Raw genomic sequence first — 21,853 nt, forward strand, 5'->3', positions numbered from 1 at the left:
CCACAAACCTTGTGGAAATTGATGTCTTGTCATTTGTTAAACAGAATCTTAGTTATGCCGGGTCCTCGGACCTCCTACTTTGGGGAAATTAACATTTGAAGTTACTTGGCTTAAGAATCAAACGAAACTTGGTTAAGTGTAGTCCTCGGACCACAAACCTTGTGGAAATTGATGTCTTGTCATTTGTTAAAACGGAGACCTTAGTTATGCCGGGTCCTCGGACCTCCTACTTTGGGAAAATTAACATTTGAAGTTACTGTTCTTAAGAATCAAACAGAAACTTGGTTAAGTGTAGTCCTCGGACCACAAACCTTGTGGAAATTGATGTCTTGTCATTTGTTAAACAGAACCTTAGTTATGCCGGGTCCGAGGACCTCCTACTTTGGGGAAATTAACATTTGAAGTTACTGTTCTTAAGAATCAAACAGAAACTTGGTTAAGTGTAGTCCTCGGACCACAAACCTTGTGAAAATTGATGTCTTGTCATTTATTAAACAGAACCTTAGTTATGCCGGGTCCTCGGACCTCCTACTTTAGGGAAATTAACATTTGAAGTTACTGTTATTAAGAATCAAACAGAAACTTGGTTAAGTGTAGTCCTCGGACCACAAACCTTGTGGAAATTGATGTCTTGTCATTTGTTAAACAGAACCTTAGTTATGCCGGGTCCTCGGACCTCCTACTTTGGGGAAATTAACATTTGAAGTTACTCTTCTTAAAAATCAAACAGAAACTGGGTTAAGTATAGTCCTCGGACCACAAACCTTGCCATTGTTCTTAATATCTTGTCACTGTTTTTATTCTTATCACCTGTTTTGTGGAAATCATTATCTCACCATTCGTTAATTTGGATCTCAAGTTCTCCATTTTTAAGTGTTAAACAAATTTTTGTAAGGAATGGTCTTCGGACCTTGCATCCTACTGAAAGCAATATGTCAGATTACAAAGATTTAACCGTCATGTGAGTTGTCTAAGTATGACATTATTTGAGGTCTAAATTGAGTTATGTGGCTGTTTTGAAGTCATAGTGGTTTGCATGGTGGAGTTATACTTATTTATACTGTTTTCCCTTTAACTATTTGTTATTAAAAACTTTCATGGCAAGCACAAAAAGAATAAAGTAAAATAAAGACAACATGAACGAAAGTTGAATAAAAATTTTCTTCATTAATTATATACAAAGGAGGGAAGTACAGAAAGTTCCTATACTAGGCCCTAAACTAGGGAAGGGGGGTCTTGAAGGGAGCTGCTGCCAGCCTCAGTACTCTTCAATTCCAGCTCAAAGGTGGACAAGACTTGTTTCCCTTTGTCTGTAGAAGGAATGAGGGGCTCCATGCTTTGGATCTGCTCCTTCTCGGCACCACCGCACTCGTCCTTCTCTTTATGGGAACCTTCAGGTTCTGTAGGAGCAGGAACAAGCTCTTACACCACAGGAGGAAGGACAGGAGAGGCAGCCACAGGAGGGTCTTCAATTTCCTAAATGTCTAGGGGGAGCCAAATGTTCTCGGGCTTCCTCAGCTCGGAAGTTTAAGGAACCCCTGCCGCATTCATGGCCTCTCCCCAGACCAGCTGACAGTACTCTCGGCACAAGGCCATAAAAGCCTCTGTCAGCTCTTCTTATGTTCTAGTCACCCCCTCCTGATAACTGGCCTTCTTCGCTTTTGGCGTAGAAGCTTACGCTGCCCCTCCACTTGGCCATCCATCGTCTTCAGGCTGGCCTTGTCACCATCTCTTTCTCTTTTCAAATCGGCCAGCTCTGACGTGACCTTCCCGTTCTCTGCTAAGGCCTGGCCTAGAGACCTTTCTGCCTCTTGTCTTAGCTCTTGCTCCATCCCAGCGCGCTTCCGAGAATCCTCCACGAACTTCTCGGCCGCGAAAACCTCTTGGATGGACTACAAAAATGTTAGGAGGTTAAATGCAGTGAAGTGTTTACAAATAGATATAGAATATAAGTGTAAGATGGAACTTACTAGAGCTAAGCCCCTTTTTAACGAGAGGAACAGCTGCGGCTGGCCCATCTTCTCCAAGGATTCCATGTCCTTGGGCAGCAGAAGAGGACGCTCCAACACCTCGGCTAAGTGGTGGGTGTGGCCTTGTTGGACTGCCCTAATGCTGGAGTGGCAGGAATTGGGGCGCCGTCCGGCCTCGAGTCGGGGAGACCGGGTGGGCCGGTGCTCGGCGCACCTCGGCCACGTCCCTGATCTCTCCACTTTCAACTGAGCGGACGCGCCCTTTGCCCTTGTCCAGCTTCTGCTGCTGGGCCGGCGGTGGCTGCTGTTTCAGCTTTTTTGGCTTCTCGCCACCAACCTCCTCAGCATCAGCTTTTCGTTTCTTCTTAGAATCGTCAGTGGGAGGTTTTAGCTTGGCTGGAGGAGGGGGTGGTGGTAAGGCAGGGGGAGCTTGGGACCCTCTTGCTCCCTTCTTTTCCACTCGGGTGCCTCAATCGTTCATAAGAGCCTTTAGCTTGTCCATATCTTCTTCAACAGAACTGTCGTCCGGACGCGCTATAACCAGACCCGCGATCCAAGAGGCCTCAGCTTCTTCTTCTTCCTCGTCGAAAAGAATAACAAACGGGTTTCTGTGAGGTCGTGGAGAGTCCTCGAGCCGAAACTGGTCTATCTCCTCGTCCAACGTGTTCGAAAAGGACACTCACTCCTTTGGTACAGCAATTGCCTGAGGGTGCACAGCAAGGGGAATTGCCGCTATGGCCTATGCGTACAACATTGTGTTTGGGGCGTCGGGGATGTCGTGGTCGGCCAGAAAGTGGGGTCTGGCTACGTTAATTTTCCTACGCCTTCGGTCACCCACGATTATCGTGTTCTCGATCTCCTGGAAGTCCGAGGAGACGGGATTGTACCCCAGAATCAAGTGGGCCGCCCTAAGTTGTAGGTCTCTGCTAACGAACACCTCAAAACGTAGCACTCTATTCAAATCTGCAACGTTGCAGTGGCTCAGGCGTGGGCGTACGTTTTGCTTATCTGCAAAGAAAAACATCCAAATAAACAAACATGGTCAGAGGCGCAAAACATATAACAAATTAAAGGTAGACGCTCAAGTAAATGTAAATGTACATTCCTAGATGATTTAGGGAGTTATGGGATGGGAAGTTAAACCCTAAAGGTGTCGCACCTGGATCTCCCCACTCAACTGGGCAGTGGGGGCCGTCGTGCCAGTTGCCAAAGACGATGAGGTAGTCATCCTTCATGCCTTTATTGGACTTGGGCAAACAGGAGATCAACTTAACTACGCTGGAGCGGGATTTGATGTAGTAACCTACTCCAGTGAGTTTGTGGCATTCGTACATAAAGACGACATCATGCCAGGTGAGGTTCAAACCCATTTGCTCGTTTAGAGCGTCGACGCTACCCAAAACTCTAAAAACTTTTGGGGCACACTGATCGGGACACAACTGGTGGTTGCGGAGGTACTCCCTAGTCACAGGCTTCATTGGGAGGGTCATCCCACCTTCTACGAAGGCTACCATTGGGCTGATAACCTCTCCAGCCTTCCTAGAACCGGCCACGGCTTTCGCCGGGCAGTATTCTAAACCTACGTCGCTGGGAATACGATACTTGGCTCTAAAGCCTTCCATCCCAGCGACGGTATCAACTAGACATTTAAACTTTCCCATCAGCAAGAAACGAAAAACTAAGTTCTAAGAGTGAGAACTGTTCTAAGGGTAGCCGAGGACAGGGTCCGAGGAGAAAGGGTTAAGAGAAAAGAAGTGAGGACTTACAAATTTCAAGTTGTGCAAACTTCCACGGATTTCTGCAGACAAAAGATGATTGCTGATGTTTTGATGGGATTAGCCTCTGGAGAAATAAATGAAGGCGCAGGTTTCTGAAGCGTCACGACGTGCGGGAAGCGGCCTCGAAATTACATTTGTCCCGCCCAAATTTTCATGGAGTAACAAGGGCCGTTGGATGCTCATCTCACCGTTGAACGTGGGGGACAAGGTGTAACTTATGGTAATAAATGCGCGCGTTTTTGAAAATCAAACCGCCAGGTGGCATTCTCTGGAATGCGAAACGGTCTTCACACGCGTAGTTATTTACGGAACGTGTGGGGAGAGTTTTCGTTGGATCAAAACCCTATTTTTCTCCTCGGATGATGAAAAATAGAGTTTTGAGGGGCTATTGTGGGGAGTAAAAGGACCCAAATGGGCATATGGGCCTTTGGACTGTAGCATGGAGGGCCGACCTTCTCTAGAATTGAACTCTACGAATTGGCCAATACGCCGAGGGTCCGAGGGTGCAGCCGAGGACGAGCTTCTCCTCGGACAAGCCCAAGAGAATTCAAAGCTTCATTATGAAGGTCAAAGCACAACTCTAGAAATACTAATGGTTAAAGGGGGAAACCCTGAACCTTCTCGATACACCAGTGTTAAGGAAAATATCTAGAGCAAAGGCTGCCACCTCCGCATTAAAGACTCTACACCTACCCCCTGGCCGCATTAATGGGGAAGTGACCCCTAAACAGTAGGGCAGAAACTTCTAGTCAGGGTCCCAAAAGGCATCAGAAAAAGGGGTATTTAAGGGGGAGGAAGGCAAAAGAAGGGGGGGGGATCTCTCTCTCTCTCTCTCTCTCTCTCTCTCTCTCGCTCACTCTCTCTCTCTCTCGCTCACTCTCTCTCTCTAAAGAAAAAGAAAGGAAATTAAGGATTGTAACCTGTAAGAAAGAAAGAGAAATAATACAGAGTTGGTCCTCGGCTTACATCCGAGGAGGCCTATTTGCAATTAACAATTGTTATTCATAAGTGTTTGTAACTCTCAGGCTGTTGTCAAGTTCTCAGTACCTCTAACCTAGATTTCAAGCCCACACTCTACAAATTTTATTGTTTAAGGCTCGTTGGGCCTGAGCCCATAATCTTCTTTGGGTCCAGGTGCAATTGTGCACTTACACATCACTAATATTTTGTATTCTTTAAACTAATTAGGATTAAATCAATGCAATCCTCCACTAATTTCTTTTTTAGGGAAATCATGGCTAAGAGTTTGACAGAACAATTTTGTAATTATGCTCTTTTTATTTTCTCTTGATCATTATGATGAAAAGATGAGACTTTTTCTCATAGCCTAGGATTTAAAAGAAAATTATTCAAGTGAATACGAATTTGCTTAGAAGATAAATTTTACAATAAAAGTGATTTCCTTAGAAGAAATTTGTCCATGGTGCCAAAAAAAAAAGGGGTAAGCTACAAGTTCATTCATCATATTCAATTTAGGCATTAAACCGTTACATTAATCATGTTCAATAAAGTATTGAGGTATTATTTTAGTGCATATGTGTATGATGTATCACATAAATCCAATAAATTCAGCTAAAGACTAAAGTAAGCACTAACTGACTAGTTATTGGAAAATATGCATTTTTTCTTTAAAAAAAAAATAGCAAATTTAAAATGTCTTTTGAAAACATGCACAATTTAAAATATCACAATTAAACATTTGATTTGGGCTTTTAGGCTAATTTTTTTGTTTAGACAAATTTTGAGAAATGTTATGTCTACAATATTTTTACAATAAATCATAGTTGGCAATTGTTACTAGTTTAAATTTACATATCATTAAAATTGTTTTTTTCTCTATCGGTAACAACTTGCCACTTAGAATTTAATATAAAAGCATTGAAAACATATTGTGAACATAGCATTTTTCGTAATTTTTTTGTTCAATTTTCAATGGACCAAAATTTTGGAGAAGTGAAATTTTATTTTTAATGGGCAAATTTTTATTTAGGATGCTTAAGTCTTTTTTAGGATGGTCAAGTTTTTTTTTCTAAGGTGGTCAACAACTCATATTAATTTAGAATTTCATTTTTTTTTAAAGTATAAAATTTATTATTTTCCAAGTTGAGGGTGGCCACAGGGCCACCCTCAAAATTATACATGGCGCCGCCTCTGCATACCCACAATAAGCCACATGGGTATAATTTATAAGATCCATTGTTTTTTGCATAAAGTATATAATAACTTCACAGGTGGAGGCCAATTAATAGTTAGTCAAATCTTTTGTTATGACACAAAAACCCAAGATTAAATCCCACAAATAGAAAAACAGATTTAGGGAAAGAAAATACTATACCAGACTACTAGTGTGTTTGGATAAGTTTATTCAGCAAAAAAATCGATCAGTTTACTTTTAATGGCTTATTTTATTTAAAATATGAATAAGTAAAAGCAGTATGATTACTCTTCTTTTTTTTAATTATTTATTATTATTATAACAGCAGTACAGTTACTTGCATTAAAAAGAAGAAGAAGAAGTATTACAAGACTATCTATATAAGCTGGAAGTGAAAATAATAAACTAACACTTTGTATATGTACGACTTCATGTGGACAATTTGGCTCTCTATTATTATCACTTTAAAAATAGGCCTGCATATATAGTGTGATGTCAAAGACCATAAAAAATTTGAATATGTCTTCTTTATTACCAATTGGTTTTGAGGTAAAATGACACAGTTCACAGTCCGATAAATGGTATCAGAGCCAAGGTCACGAGTTCGAGTCACAGAAGTGTCATTGTGAGGGAGGGATTGCTAGAGAGACCACAATTTGACTGCTTACAACCACTCTAAAAACAAGCTCGCGTGGTGTGATGTCGAATGCCATAAAATATTTGATTGTGTTTTCCTCATCACCAATTGGTTTTGAGGTGGAATGACATAACTCACGACCTGACATCTTCTATAACATCCCATGAGATGCTGTCACATTAAAGCATGAGCCAAAAAAAGAAAAAACCTTGTGTATATTTGGTAAAAAATAAAATAAACCAAAATGTGTCTCAATAAAGTTATATATGTATGAATAAATTTAAAAAAAAAAAAATTAAGTATAGATTTTTATTCATATAAATGGACAAAGTAGATGGATTTATAGCACTCTGAATCTCATTTATATTATTGAAAATTACGATTATTCGGGTAGGATACTGGACAAAAAAAAAAAATCTTAACTTCTAACATTCAGATAACGTTACTCAATTATTGACCTCATTTCAAACCAACCCACTTTCCCTTTTTTTTTGCTCTACCAAATTGCTAGTTGTGAATCTTTGTGATGGTGGTGCTTCAACTCTATAATATATTTTCCTAACCCTCTCTATGCTTATATAGCATATATATACCCTTCAAGTTCATGCTCTATTCCATGATTCCATCAAGTCCAAATCATAACTCTTTCTTTTTCTCTTTCATTTATCATATTTCAACGCATTCTTAGCCATGCCATCGATCTCTAAGAGCCTCCAAGCTATATTGGGTGCACCAGGAAGAAACGGAAACTCGGAAAGAGAGTTACAGTCTTATCAAAACATGGGTTGACTGATTTCATGCGGTCCATCATTTGTAGCAAACAAGAAACCAAAGAACCATTTTACGTGCTTGATGTACGTGCAGTCACTACTCTCATGGATAGGTGGACTCGAGCCCTCCCCACGGTTCAAGCATACTATGTCGTCAAGTGCAACCCGAACCTGAATTTCCTTGGTGCCATGGCTTCTCTTGGGTCAAATTTTGATTGCGCAAGTCAAGCCGAGATTGTGTCTCATCTGAGGCATGCCAAGCTTAGTAGCCATCTCGAAAGCAGTTTTAGCTGCTGCAATGGCTTGTTGGTAGGCACGTGAATCTGTGGATGCACTTCCTATAGGAAAAGAGATTCCAACCACTGTGAGCTGCGCAGTTTGAGCGACTCGAAGGAGAGTCTCCACTTCCTCAGGTAGCGCACCAAACTTGGAACCCAATGGGCATTATGCACCACTATCATCTGGAGCTTTAATCTGAATTATTAAATCACATTTTGGGTGCCTTTTTGCATCTTCTCAATTTCATCCATTGAATAAAAACTTCTCAAGTTTACGCCAACACTCGCCGCGTACTTGATGTGAGACTCAGCTTTACAAGGGTTCGCAAATATGATCCGATCTGGAGAAACTCCTAGTGACAAAATAGACTCAATCTCGGCTTGACTTGCGCAATCAAAATTTCACCCAAGAGCAGCCATGGCAACAAGGTAATTCAGGTTCGGGTTGCACTTGACGACATAGTTTGCTTGAACCGTGGGGAGGGCTCGAGTCCACCTATTTATGAGAGTAGTGACTGCACCTAAATCAAGTACGTAAAGGGTTCTTTGGTTTTTGTTTGCTACAAATGATGGACCGCATGAAATCAGTCAACCCATCTTTTGATAAGACTGTACGTAACTCTCTTTCCGTTTATTCCTGGTGCACCCAATATATATGTGGCAATGATTCTAGTGTTGAAAGTTAGCTATGAACAATATTGTTGGAGGATCGGGCTCATATAATAATGAATGAAATTAGGTCATTTACTACGAGAACTTCATATAATAATGAATGAAATTAGGTCATTTAGAATCCTTAAATTTTTTTTTTTTTTTTAAATTTTAAATCTTTAAGTTATTTTGGATATAAATATCACCAATTTAGTTGAAAATGGATTAGGCTTTGCTCTATCAAGATTGATAGGACACTGTCCTATGATTTTTTTTTTTTGAGATAGTTTTAACTTAATGGCGTTCTCTCCTGACGATATCTCTTTATTATCAGATCAAGATAACACTCGATTTTTGGTGTAGGCGGAAAATAAATCCCAAATTTCTTATTCAACCGTAAAAAACTTTTCTAATTGAGCTAACTGAAATCACTCTTTGATTGTTTATTCTAATTAATATCAATTATCAAAATCACAAATCAATTCAACTTCTCCACGCCTTATATTATAGATTTAAAAAACATAAATATGAGTGCGGATAAATTTTTAGAAAGCCAGCGGGGGCCATTGTGCCTCTCCCTCCGGCCTTGACTACATGTGCCCATTTTCATCAAGGTTTGGCAAATATATCTACCAACGTAGTATGTTTTATGAGGCTAAAATTATGCATTCAACAAGGCCAAAGGAACAACTCAATAGGGCTAAAAATATTCAGCCAAACAAATATTTTGTATGAAGTGAAGTGAAAGGAAATTATCCTATTTAGTGGTAGGCAGGGGTGTGCACCAAATCCACCAACCCAGTGAAACTAATCCAACTTGACGCCTCGGGTTGGTTTTCATTAGGGGTGGCAAAATCTGACACGGCCTGTAAATCTGACACGATTAACATATTTATAAACAAATCATAGGTTAAGGCTAAACGGGTTCAGGTCATATTTGAGTTGACACGACTAACCCGTTTAATAAATGAGTTGTGTTCGTGTTCAGCATGTGAACCTGTCTAACTCATTTAGCTTATAAAATTATTAGTTATTTGATATTATTACTTAGTTTATGGTTGTTTTTATATGTTTATTACTATATTTATAGTTATAATTATATTTTAATTTTATATACATGGCAATTGATAAAAATTATATAAGTTAGGTATCACCTATTAATTAAATAGATTATGAAATGGGTCATTTGTATTGACTTTTACATAACTTGTTAATTAAATGAGTTAAACATGTCGGGTTGGGTTGACTTATTTAATAAACAGGTCATGTTTGAATTGATGATTCCTAACACGTTTAGTAAATAGGTCGAGTTTGAGTCAATCTATATAGCCAAATACTCATGACTCGACTCGACACGATACGAACTCGACCCGTGAACATGAATTGCCACTCCTAGTTTTATAAGTTGGTAGGTTAAGTTTGGTTAGAATTTTATTTTGAGTCTTGGGTGAGGTTGAGTTCAGGCTGATAGTTTTTTCAACTCATCTAACTCAATCTGGCCCACTATATATTATTAATTACTCTTATATAATTTTTTTTAGTTTGAATTATTTTAGTATTGTAAGAATTAGTTTTGATGGATTTGGAAATTTGCATTATAATTATGCATATTTATTATGTAATTTGTAATAATCTTTTAAAAAAATAATTATATAATTAATGAAAATCTAGTTTTTTTAATGCTGAATTAACTAGTGTTGGAATGTTTTTACAAAAAATCATAATCTTGATTAAATGGTCTTCTATATGGCATCTTCATTTTTTGGGGTAGGTGAGTGACATGTGGCGAAATCTGATTGGTAACATATGTCACAATCTGATTAGAGGATTTTTAAGACTTTTTCTTCAAGACACATGGCATCATTTGATTGGCCAAAATGTCTTGATTTTCAAGGTGATACATGTCAGCAATTAATTGGATCATTTATGTCATTGCTTACATGTGTGGGATGTCATTGCTGACACGTGCTGATGTGTGGCATGTGTTAGTGCTTACACATGCTAATGGGTGATTGATATTTTGCATGCTTTTTTATGTTTTTATTTTAGGACACTTGGAAAATTTTTGTTGGTTCCTAAATAGTGATGGTAGAAACTAGTTGTCGTATGTGATACTTCATAATTGGCCATACTTTGTGGACTTGGTAGTATGATGTGTCAACTTGTGATATAGGTCGGAAATTTTCCCTTTCTATACTAATTATTAAATTAAGGGAAATGTTAACGCTATTGGTGCTCGTTAAGGATGATTTATTGTTAGGTTCAGCTAATAAAAAATTGGTATGAATTGATGAGATGATGGAAAATATTACTGAAATGATAAGTGGAACTCAAAAAGTTAGCTCTATTAGCTCTACACCCTATAAAACGATACCATGTTAGTAGTATTAAAATCCAATAAGTGTGAAACATGTCAGCAAAAATAATTACCCACTAATAAATGAAAGATATATGTTAGTGGATAGTTATTTTTATACATATGTCTTTTGATGAAGCAGAAGCTCGTCAGTTTCTTTGGGTTCGTCCAGACGGTGCCGGTCGCACTTCGGCGACGCGATGGAAGCGAGAACTCACTCAAATGGTCACCGGTGTGGTGCCTGCCACAACGCCTTCGATGCCAAAGTTAGTGTGAAAGAAGGTAGCAATCAAAATATCAAAAATAACTCAGTATATGTTGTGATTTTGTGTGTACCTCGTATTAGTGTTGTGAGGGCTTTATATATCCTTCTGGACTATAGCCGTTGTGGTGTTAATGTCTCCATTGCTAACGTTTCTGGCGGAGTAATGGGTTTTAATAAGTTTCCACCGGTTCGTCCAACTGGTCTTGTAACGGTCCGAGACATTATTGGCAGCATTGAATGGCATTAACGTTCTCGCCAATGATGTAGATAATCGGTCAGGTTCGTCTGTGGAGGTGACCTCGTCCGTGTTCAACTTTGTCAGTCCCATCAGCTGCCCCCGGGTTCCATGGTTGTCATCTTTCATTTATATATTTATTTATTTTTTGAAGGCATCTCTCATTTATTGAGTTTTGATATCAATGACGTGCTATCACATTTGATACAAAATACTTCTTCTGTAAAATAGGTAAAAGAATTTGACATAAAGCAAAATTATTAGACATAAAACTATTTCTAACACTACCCTTAAATTAATTATTTAGCCCGGTAGGTTAACGACAAATAAATGAAAGAAACCTTCAACACCAACCAGGAAAGCTAAGGTGTCAATCCTAAACAAATTTCATTTGTCCTCTGTAACCAAACATGCCCAATCTCCATTCCCAGCCAAACGCTTCAATACTTAGCTCCACCGATTGCCACCGCTTTACCTTTTTTTTTTTGGGGGGGGTTTCTTATGGCTATACCCCTTGGTTAGTATTGAGTCTATTGAGCTTTTTCACTTCAGCTACCTGGAGTTCTCGGATATGGTGATATTGGCAATCACGTTGTTGTTGCAGAGAATTTATTAGATACCACTCGGTTTGCTGGTGTTTAATTTAAAATATCTTTGTGTATCTCACAAATTTATTGTCTTAGGATTGTTTAGATTACACAACAGTCCTAGATTTACACGAGATCGGTATGTACTTTTTTTCATAAGTCCTGACTCTTTCTTTAGAATATCTGAGACCACTTGATAAAAATTAAAATTAAAAAAAAAAACAACTAAGAGCATCAGCAGTGGATTGGGGAAATCCCAAATTTAAGCCCATTTTACAATTCTAAGCCCAAAAGACCACTCCATTAGAAGTTGTAAAATACAACTATTGCAAAAAATAAATAAATAAATAAATAAATAAATACAATTGAGCTACAGTGCGATTCTAAATGTAGAATCACACTGTAGCTCAATGGTAAAAACAAAAATATTTTTTAATCGGTTTGGTCTTCTCTCTCCTCTCTCTGCAGATCATAATTTTCATTATCTTTCTCTCTCTTTCTTTCTACTCTCTCTTCTTCCTGCTCTCTCTTATTCAACGGCATGAAGGCTTGAACAGTTTCTATGGTGGAGGCGTGGAGGTCGTGAGTTTGTTCATGGGTTTCCGACATAGGTTTGTTCATGGGTTTTAGCATTTGGGTCAGATTTGGGTGGCATTTGGGTGGCGTGAGGTTGGTGTTTGGTTGGCGTTTGGGTCGGACTGAGAACGGTGGAGATCAGTGTGGGTTTTGACGAGATCAGCGCGGGTGTTGACAACGGTGGAGATTGGTGGGTGGCGAGATCTATAGCGTTGTGGTGGTTGTGGCATTGTGGTGGGCATGGGTGTTAATGGTGTTTTTTTTTTTTTTTTTTTCCCACTTTCGCCGATATGGGATTGATATAGATGATGGAGGAGTTGGGTTGATATGGATGATGGAGGAGGAGTTTGGAAGAAGGTGAAAAGTAAAGTAATGGAGGATTCTGGAAGGTACATGCGTGTGGAGGATAAAAAAGGGAAAAATATTTTTTTTTGTGAAGATATATTATTTTAATGAGTAGAATAGAAAAATAAAAGTTGGGATGTTGGGTGTATAAGGGCTGTCCATGGGTCGGGCATGTCAGGTTTTTGCCTAACCCGCAACCGACCCGTAATAGTTCGGATGGGTGGGTTTTCAACCCGCAACCGACTCATAACAGTAACGGATTCGTCGGTTCAGGTTGCCGGCGGGTGGTGGTCGGTTTTGAGTGAAACCGATCTCACCGAAATCCTTCAAAATGTGGCGAGATCTTGCCAGATCCAGTAAGATCCCGTCGAATCCGGTGAGATTTTTGCCAAATCGTGATGAGAAATCACAGGTTCGGCGAGATTCAGTGTTTATTGTGCCAGAAATCGACAGATTTAAGTGAAAAAAGGGGCCGAAATCTGGAAATAATGGCCAGATATTGAATGGACTTTGGTTCGGGTCGGGTTTCACTGGTTTTGAACTAAAAACCCGATAACCGACCTGCTAGGTGTCGAGTTAGCAAAGTCGGAAACCACATCCGACCGCCGGAGTCGTCGGATTGGGTGATGGCGGGTCAGACGGGTTAGGTGGGTCATCGGTTTGCCTGGACACCCCTAGGTGTAGTGGTAAATGGTATTGTATAATTAATAAAGTGGCTTTTTGAGATGGTAAAATATGATAGAATTGAAATAACCAATGCTAATGCTATAAGGCAACATTGGGTGAAGTTGAGGTTGCTGACAACTGAGTATAGGGTCGTTTGGCTGGTACTGTTGAAGAGTGGGCTTGTTTGGTCTCAAGGGACAAATGAAATCTGTTTTACATTTGACGCCTCAGCTTGACTGGTAGGTGCTGACATGTTTATTTATTTTCCGTTTACCATTTGGACCAATTATTTTCACTTTGCGGTGCATATTTATCTATAACAAGTGACAAGTGCCCTATTTTTTTATTATTATTTATATATATTTTTCCTTAGGATCTATTTCAACATAAAATAATTTTTAGAATGGTGATTAAGCTGAAAATAATTTTCAATTGACCATAAAATAAGTCTTTTTAAGAGTTATTTTTGCCAAATAGCATAATTTTAGGAAACAATTAGAATAATACATCCAACTAAACTTATTTAGTTATGTAGAGCTTTTTTGAAATTCAAGAGTTGTTTGGTAGTGTATTTTGTACAACAGTTTTCAGTGTTTAAATAACATTACACGTATTTTCACACACTTTTTCACCCATACGTATTTAAAAATAATACAAATAACGTTACTAGAACAACATTATCAAACTGTCAAACTCGAGTTTCAAGCATTATAATTGTGTATGTTTGTTTCTAAAAAAATATAATATTATAATTGCCATGCGTGCCCAGAATTTAAAAAACTCAAGTTAGCACTTGTGTGTGATGACTGATAATGCATAAACATGATTATTCAATAGTCATCGTTACCACCAATGAAACCAAGTTACACAGCTATTCAAGGCTTCCCCCATTGTTATATTAGTAATTTAGTAGATCACGAAAGTAATATAAATCTCAACGATGCATAATTTATACTTATTAGTCACAATCTATTGATATAAAAGATGCATATATTTAAAGGTATGTATTTAAAACAGGTTGGCTGTCTTCTATCAACGGATGTCATAAAGATAAAGTATTGTCTTATAGTTTTTGGTAATCATATTGTCTTATAGTTGAATCATTGTTGTTAGTGATACAATGGGTTTGTTTGGATAGAACTTATTACTGAAAACTGAAAGTTAAAAATACTGTAGCAAAATAATTTTTAAATATGTGAATAGTACTGCAAGACTCATTTTTAATAAAAAATTACTGAAAAAATACATGAACAGTGCGCGCACAGTATGCGCATAGTGCGCACAGTATGTGCACTGCGCATTGTGTCCCCCTAGCAGCAGAAACGAAAAAAAAAATAAAAAAAGAGGTAATGCAAATAAGCAAAACGCAACCACAATAAGTTGAATCCAAACGCATTCAATGTTTGTTATTGGCAAAAAAGTAATGGGTGACTCTTGAAAAAGATGAATATATACTTAGTCCACCCCCACACACATATATAATTCTTGAAAAACATGAATAATGTTTAAATATATACTAAGTATATATATATGTGTGCGCGCGCGATATATATCTATATATATATATATATATATATATATATATATATATATATATATATATCTTAGCCCATTATATTAATTTTTTTCCTTTCATACCAAAAAAAAAAAAATAAAGTTCACCATTCTAAAATAAATTGTATTCTACCATATTTATCCTTTTGCTTCTTCTCTTTATTTGTTTATATTCAATAAGTTCCAAAAAAAAAAAAAAAAAATGATGGAAACAATAAGTTCCAAATTGATTGGATGCATTAATCATATACATAGTTTTAAAAAATAAATATTTTCTTTTTCAAAAAACGTATAAATTTGTTGGAATAAGTCCTTTTTTTTTTCCCCCTTTTTAAGAAACTTTAAAGTATAATTTTATATAACTGTATTTATTTCATGGTATATTTTTTTGATAAATATTTCATGGTATATATTATTATATTTAATAAATTTACTTATTATTCTATAGAATAATATATTTTCGTTTATTTGAATTTGGTCAGTAGATTTTCACCTTCCATTTTTTTAGAAGTTTGAGAATTAATATAAGAATTGTAATGGTACACTCATGGTCGCTCCAGAAGCTTATAAACCATGAGTGGGAGGGATTTCTTACCGATGTGGGACTGCGGTGTAAAGCCCCCAGAGGGTGAAGATCCTTTTAATGTGAGGACACTAATCGGACTTATCCGCTTTGGGGAGCTAGTCCATCACAGTTTAATCTCAAGCGACATGGGAACGTACGGATCTTCACCCTCTGGGGGCTTTACATGTGTTGTAATGGTACACTCATGGTCGCTCCAGAAGCTTATAAACCATGAGTGGGTGGGATTTCCTGCCGATGTGGGACTGCGGTGTAAAGCCCCCAGAGGGTGAAGATCCGTACGTTCCCATGTCGCTTGAGATTAAACCGTGAGGGACTGGCTCCCCAAAGCGGATAAGTCCGATTATTGTCTTCATAGGAATTATAGGGAAAAAAATATAAAGAAAAATAATTTAAAAAGTTACCAAAAGACGGAGGATAGTAGCTGTAATAATTATTTTTGGAAAGCTGATATATACAATTACTTGGGTGATGTATCTAATGTTCACCAATTAAATTCTTTTATTGTAGTGCAAACTGCAAACAATGTTATCATGTTTAAGAACAATTAAATTAAACCATATGACCCATAAAAAAATTAATAAAAAAAATCACACAACATGACTTATTGGCTGATACAAACCTAAGATACAACCACATAATTGTATATACCAACATAGTGCAAACAATATGTTATTTTTTCCAAGTACAATTAAGTGAGCGTTTGGATACACCAGCGTCTACGTTGAAGCTAGCGTTTGACGTTTTGTGTGGGTTCCGTGCACTGTTCACGAAACCCACAAGTACCTTTATTCAGCAATTTTTTCTTTAAAATTAGGTCCCACGACACTATTTATACATTTAAAAATTACTTTGCTACAATGTTTTCAGTTTTCAGTTTTTAGCAATAAGCGGTATCCAAACACACCCTAAATTAAATTAAGTTGTATGACTTATTGACAAATATTAATTTAAGATATACTTAAGTTTTGCCTAAATTTTTTTATAATAGGAATGTTGACTTGTTTGAAAAACAAATTTTAAGAGATAATTTTTCCTTTATTATTAAATTATATTAGCACTCTTTTGCTAATTAAAAGAATAGATATAAATTGATATCCTTCAGGTTAAATTAACAATTAATTTTTTTTAATACAAGTGAATCCCTCCCCTCCCTTCTCCCTTCCGTTCATCCAAGCACACTCTTAGTTTCAATTTTTTTGGAATTAGCTATGGATTCTCTAATATCCAATGTAGTGTGTTGCTAGTAGGGGACATCCAGCATATATTTGTAGTGAATCTAGTCACAATTGAGTGACTAAATTTTATATTTGCTGTCAATCTACCAAAATCCATTTGTATCTCAAACGTTACATATCATTTGAATTTAAGCCATTTTGCCCTTGTTTCATGATGAGGTGTCCGTTAAGTACCATGTTTAATCAAAACGACGTAATTTATTAATCCAAATTACCTCCAATTTTAGGGGGCAAAATCAAAATCATTCCAAACTTTGTAAACTAGTGATTCAAACGACATTGTTTTGAGCTTTGTTGGCACTAAATGGACACCTCATTGTTGATGCATTGATGGAATGATTTAAATAAATAATACACTACAAAATCCAAATTTTAAAATTTTGGGGTAAATGCACTTTTGGTCCCTACATTTTGGCCTTTTTTCCATTTTCGTCCTTACATTTTCATTTTACCACTTTTAGTCCCTAAACTAATTAATGCGTGACATTTAAGTCCTTACTTGTAAGTGCACAATTTGTACCCGGACCCAAACGAGTGATGGGCTCAGGCCCAAAGAGCCTTATACAAGAGCCTTCGTAGGTTGTTTACATTCCAAAGGCGTTGTACAATTTTTTCATCTAGATTAGCTAAGCAATATGATCCTACGCCTACTACAGAAATGATCCGATATGGTCCTTCCCAATTTGGTGCTAGCTTTCCCCATGCTGGATTTTTGGAAGTACCCATGACTTTCCTCAACACCAAATCCCCAGGCGCTAGTGGCCCTAGCTTCACATGAGCATCATATCCTCGTTTAAGCTTCTGCTGATAATAAGCCATTTGGACTATGGCGGCCTCTCGCCATTCCTCAACCAGATCCAGGCTTCTTTCTAGGAGGACATCGTTATTTCCCAGGCTGAAAGAACTCGTCCTTAATGTGGGAAACCCAGATTCCAAAAGTATTACCGCCTCGGCCCCGTAATTCATGGAGAAGGGTGTTTCTCCTGTGGATCTTCGCAGCGTAGTCCAATATGTCCACAAAACGTGTGACAATTCCTCTACCCATCTACCCTTTGCGCCATCCAGCCTCTTCTTAAGTCCACTGACTATAACTTTGTTAACGGCCTCGGCCTGCCTATTTCCTTGAGGTCAAGCGGGAGTGGAGTATCTATTTGTGATGCCCAAGTCATTACAATATTTCCTAAAAGCTTTACTATCAAATTGCACGCCATTATTCGAAATAAGTGTGTGAGGTACCCTAAATCTAGTGATAATGTTCTTCCAAATAAATTTCTTGGAGTCCACATCCCTAATATTTGATAAAGGCTCAACTTCGACCCACTTTGTGAAGTAATTAGTTCCCACGAGTAGCCACCTTTTGTTTCCCACAACCCTCGGAAAAGGCCCAGCTATATCCAGTCCCCATTGAGCGAATGACCAAGGACTAGACAAAGGATTAAGGACACCACCAAGCTTATGAATATTGGGAGCAAACCTCTGGCATTGGTCACATTTTCTTGCGTAATCCTGAGCCTCTCTCTGCATATTGGGCCACCAATATCCCTGAATCAGATCTCTATGGGCTAAGGATCTCCCCCCAGTATGGCTTCCACAAATTCCCTCATGCAGCTCTTCCAAAAGTGCCTTCGTCGCTTCAGGATGTACACACAGCAGGTATGGTCCGGAAAAGGAGCGTTTATACAACTTCTGACCCTCGGACAACTAGAATCAAGGCACCTTTCGACGAATTTTATCTGCTTCAAACTTCTCCTCGGGCAGAACATCGCTTTTTAGAAAAGAAACCATGGGGTCCATCCAGCTAGGTCCGGGCCTTATCAAATGGATATGGACTGCACTTGTGGTAGTTAAAGTCGGTTTCAACAAGTCTTCGACGAGGATAATCCTAGCCAAACACTGAGCTGAGGACGTGGCCAAAGTGGCCAACGAGTCCGCATGCATGTTTCCACTTCTAGAAACATGCGAAAGGATGAAAGAATCAAACTCGGATTGTAAACATTTGACCTGGGTCAGGTACTCTTGCATTCTTGGATCCCTAGCCTCCATGGTCCCCGTCACTTGGCCCATAACTAATTGAGAATCTGAGGACATATGAACTGCCTTTCCCCCCATTCTCCGTACCATATCCATACCGACTACGACAGCTTCGTACTCAGCCTCGTTATTAGTGGCCGAGAACGCTAATCTCAATGATTTCTCAAAGATAATTCCCTTAGGGGATACCAAAACAAGTCCAACGCCAGATCCCCTCTGGTTTGCTGCCCCATCAACATAAACTTTCCAAATCGGAGGCCTTTTGCATGTGATCCTGCCAACTGATTTTTCATCCATGTGCGATTCCTTCGCAGTTTCTTCTAACGATGGTTCGGCAAATTCTGCCACCAAATCAGCGAGGACCTGGCCCTTCACCGAGGTACGCGGCATATATTTGATATCGAAAGTTCCCAGAATAGTTCCCCACTTGGCTACCCTCCCCGAATAGTCAACACTTCGCAATACTAACTTGAGAGGCAGTTGAGTCAAAATCACGACGGTGTGGGATTGGAAGTAGTGAGGAAGCTTTCGTGTAGCATGGACTACGGTAAGAATTGCCTTCTCCAAAGGTAAATAACGCACCTCAGCTTCATTCAAAGATTTGTTGACATAATAAACCGGTCTTTGTACCCCATCGTCGTCCCTTATCAGAACCAGGTTGACTACATGGATAGCTACAGCTAGGTATGCAAACTGGATTTCATCGACCTCCGGCCGAGACATGATGGGTGGTGGGAAAGATATTCCTTAAGTTGCTGAAAAGCTAAAACGCACTCCTCGGACCATTGGAATCCTTTCCATTTATTTAACAATTGGAAAAAAGGTCTACACCTATCAGCGGACCGAGAGATAAATCTGCTGAGAGCAGCGGCCATCCTGGTCAATTTCTGAACTTCCTTCGGATTCCGAGGTGGTTGCAAGCTCTGAATGTCTCTGACCTGTGCCGGATTTACCTCTATTCCTCTATGAGTCACCATGTAGCCTAGGAACTTTCCGAAGCCCACCCCAAAAGAACACTTTGAGGCGTTAAGGCGCAGCTTGTACTTCCTAAGTGTTTGAAAGGTGTCGTCCAAATCTTTCACATGCATAGGTATTGTCTTACTCTTCACTACCATATCATCCACATATACCTCAATGGTCTTCCTAAGTTAAGATTCAAACATCCTAGTCATCATCCTTTGGTAAGTAGCCCCTGCATTTTTCAGACCGAATGACATCACTTTATATTGATAATTCCCCGTAGGAGTAATGAAGGCAGTCTTCTCTTGATCACCCAACGCCAATGGCATTTGGTGATAACCCTGGAAGGCATCTAAAAAACTCATCCGAGGATGCCCAACCGTAGCATCCACTAGCTGATCGATGCGAGGCATCGGGAACGAGTCTTTTGGGCAGGCTTTGTTCAGGTTTATGAAGTCCACATATACTCTCCACTTTCCGCTCTTCTTTTTTACTACAACAGTGTGCACCAACCATTCTGGGTAGAAAACTTCTTTAATAGCCCCAGCCTTTTTGAGCTTGAGCACCTCTTCCTTGACGGCCTCGGTATGCTCTTTGGAAGAACGCCGAAGTGGTTGCCTCTTGGGAACAACGGTAGGGTTGACGTTCAAATGAAATGAAACTTGGGTCAACCCCCGGAGCCTCATAGGGATCCCAGGCAAAAACATCGATATTGTTTTTCAAAAACATCACCAATTCCATCTTCTCTTGGTGTGGTAACCATATCCCAACTTGAAAGAACCTTTCGGGGTCATCATTTATAAGAAATCTTTCCAAATCTTCACACGTGACCTCCTCTGCTGTCACCGCACCGGGCGCATCCAGAGTTGTTAATTGCTATAAGTCTTCTACAGCCGAGGTCAAGGATTCTGATTTGGCTTGATGCAGCACCGCGACCGATATACATTTCCTTGCTGCTGATTGGCTACTAAGAATTTCTTCAATCAATCCACCCGAGGGAAATTTCACTTTAACATGTAAAGTCGAGGAGACAGCACCCAAAGCATGCAGCCAAGGCCTGGCGACGATGGCCGTGTATAGAGAATATGCGCCAACCACAATGAAATCTACATTGACCATTTTTGAGCCCGACTGTACGGGCAATCAAATTTGTCCCTTTGGTATAACAGTCTTCCCTTCAAAACTTATCAACGGTGAATCATAGGGAGTGAGGTCCTCGAGCTCTAACTTAAGCCCCTTAAATAAGTTAGGGTACATAATATCCGCACTGCTTCCCTGATCGACCAGCACCCTTTTGACGTCATAATTCCCTATCCTCAATGTGACCACCAGGGCATCATCATGTGGTTGGATAGTCCCAACCTTATCCTCATCAGAGAATCCCAAAATAGGCGTACTCCCTTTGATCCTCTTCGGCTTCAAGCCAGACTCCTCGGCCTGGGTATGCGACACCGCCATCACCCTTGTAGGACAGGAACCGGTCCTGCCAGGTGCAGCAAAGATGACATTAATCGTTCCCAAGGGCGGTCGAGATGAGTTGTTCTTTTGATTATTTGAACCCGAATGATTTCCTTGTCCGTTGGGTTGCTGCTTCAATTTTCCTTCGTTAATAAGCTGCTCCAAATGGTTCCAAAGGGTTCGACAATTCTTGGTAGTATGACCTACATCCTAATGATATTGGCAAAAGAGGTTCTGATTTCGTTTCGCGGGGTCCCCTGCCATCTTACTGGGCCACTTGAAGTAGGGTTCCTTACGAACTTTCTCCAACAATTGGTGCACTGGTTCTTGGAATACGGTATTAACTACTTGAGGAGTGGCTGAACCAGATTGCCTAGAGAAATCTCTCCTCGGCTTATTGTTGTGGTACTTGTCCGACCTGAAATCCCTTCTCTCTTGGGGGATAACCTTCGCCTTACCCTTACCTTATTGTTGATCTTCCTCAACCCTTTTTTACTCATCGATGCGATCCAAAAGGTGACGTACACTTCGCATGGGCTTTTTGGTCAGAGATTTCCTTAAATCGTGATTAGTTGGGAGGCCCACTTTGAAAGTGTTAATCGCCACTTCGTCAAAATCTCCGTCGATTTCATTAAACATTTCCCAGTATCTATCAGAATACGCTTTCAAAGTCTCACCCTCCCTCATGGCCATGGATAACAATGAGTCCAAAGGCTGAGGGACTCTGCTGCATGTAATGAATTGAGACGCGAATGCCCTA

General features: G+C 39.3%; 1 pseudogene; it reads right to left on the reverse strand.

The window, feature by feature from the left end:
• Nucleotides 1-2,479: 2,479 nt before the first annotated feature.
• LOC142614119 (ornithine decarboxylase 1A, chloroplastic-like) lies at nt 2,480-18,972 on the reverse strand (annotated as a pseudogene).
• Nucleotides 18,973-21,853: the final 2,881 nt, after the last annotated feature.

The sequence above is a fragment of the Castanea sativa genome, chromosome 1 (genome assembly GCF_040712315.1).
Source record: "Castanea sativa cultivar Marrone di Chiusa Pesio chromosome 1, ASM4071231v1".
Taxonomy (NCBI): Eukaryota; Viridiplantae; Streptophyta; class Magnoliopsida; order Fagales; family Fagaceae; genus Castanea; species Castanea sativa.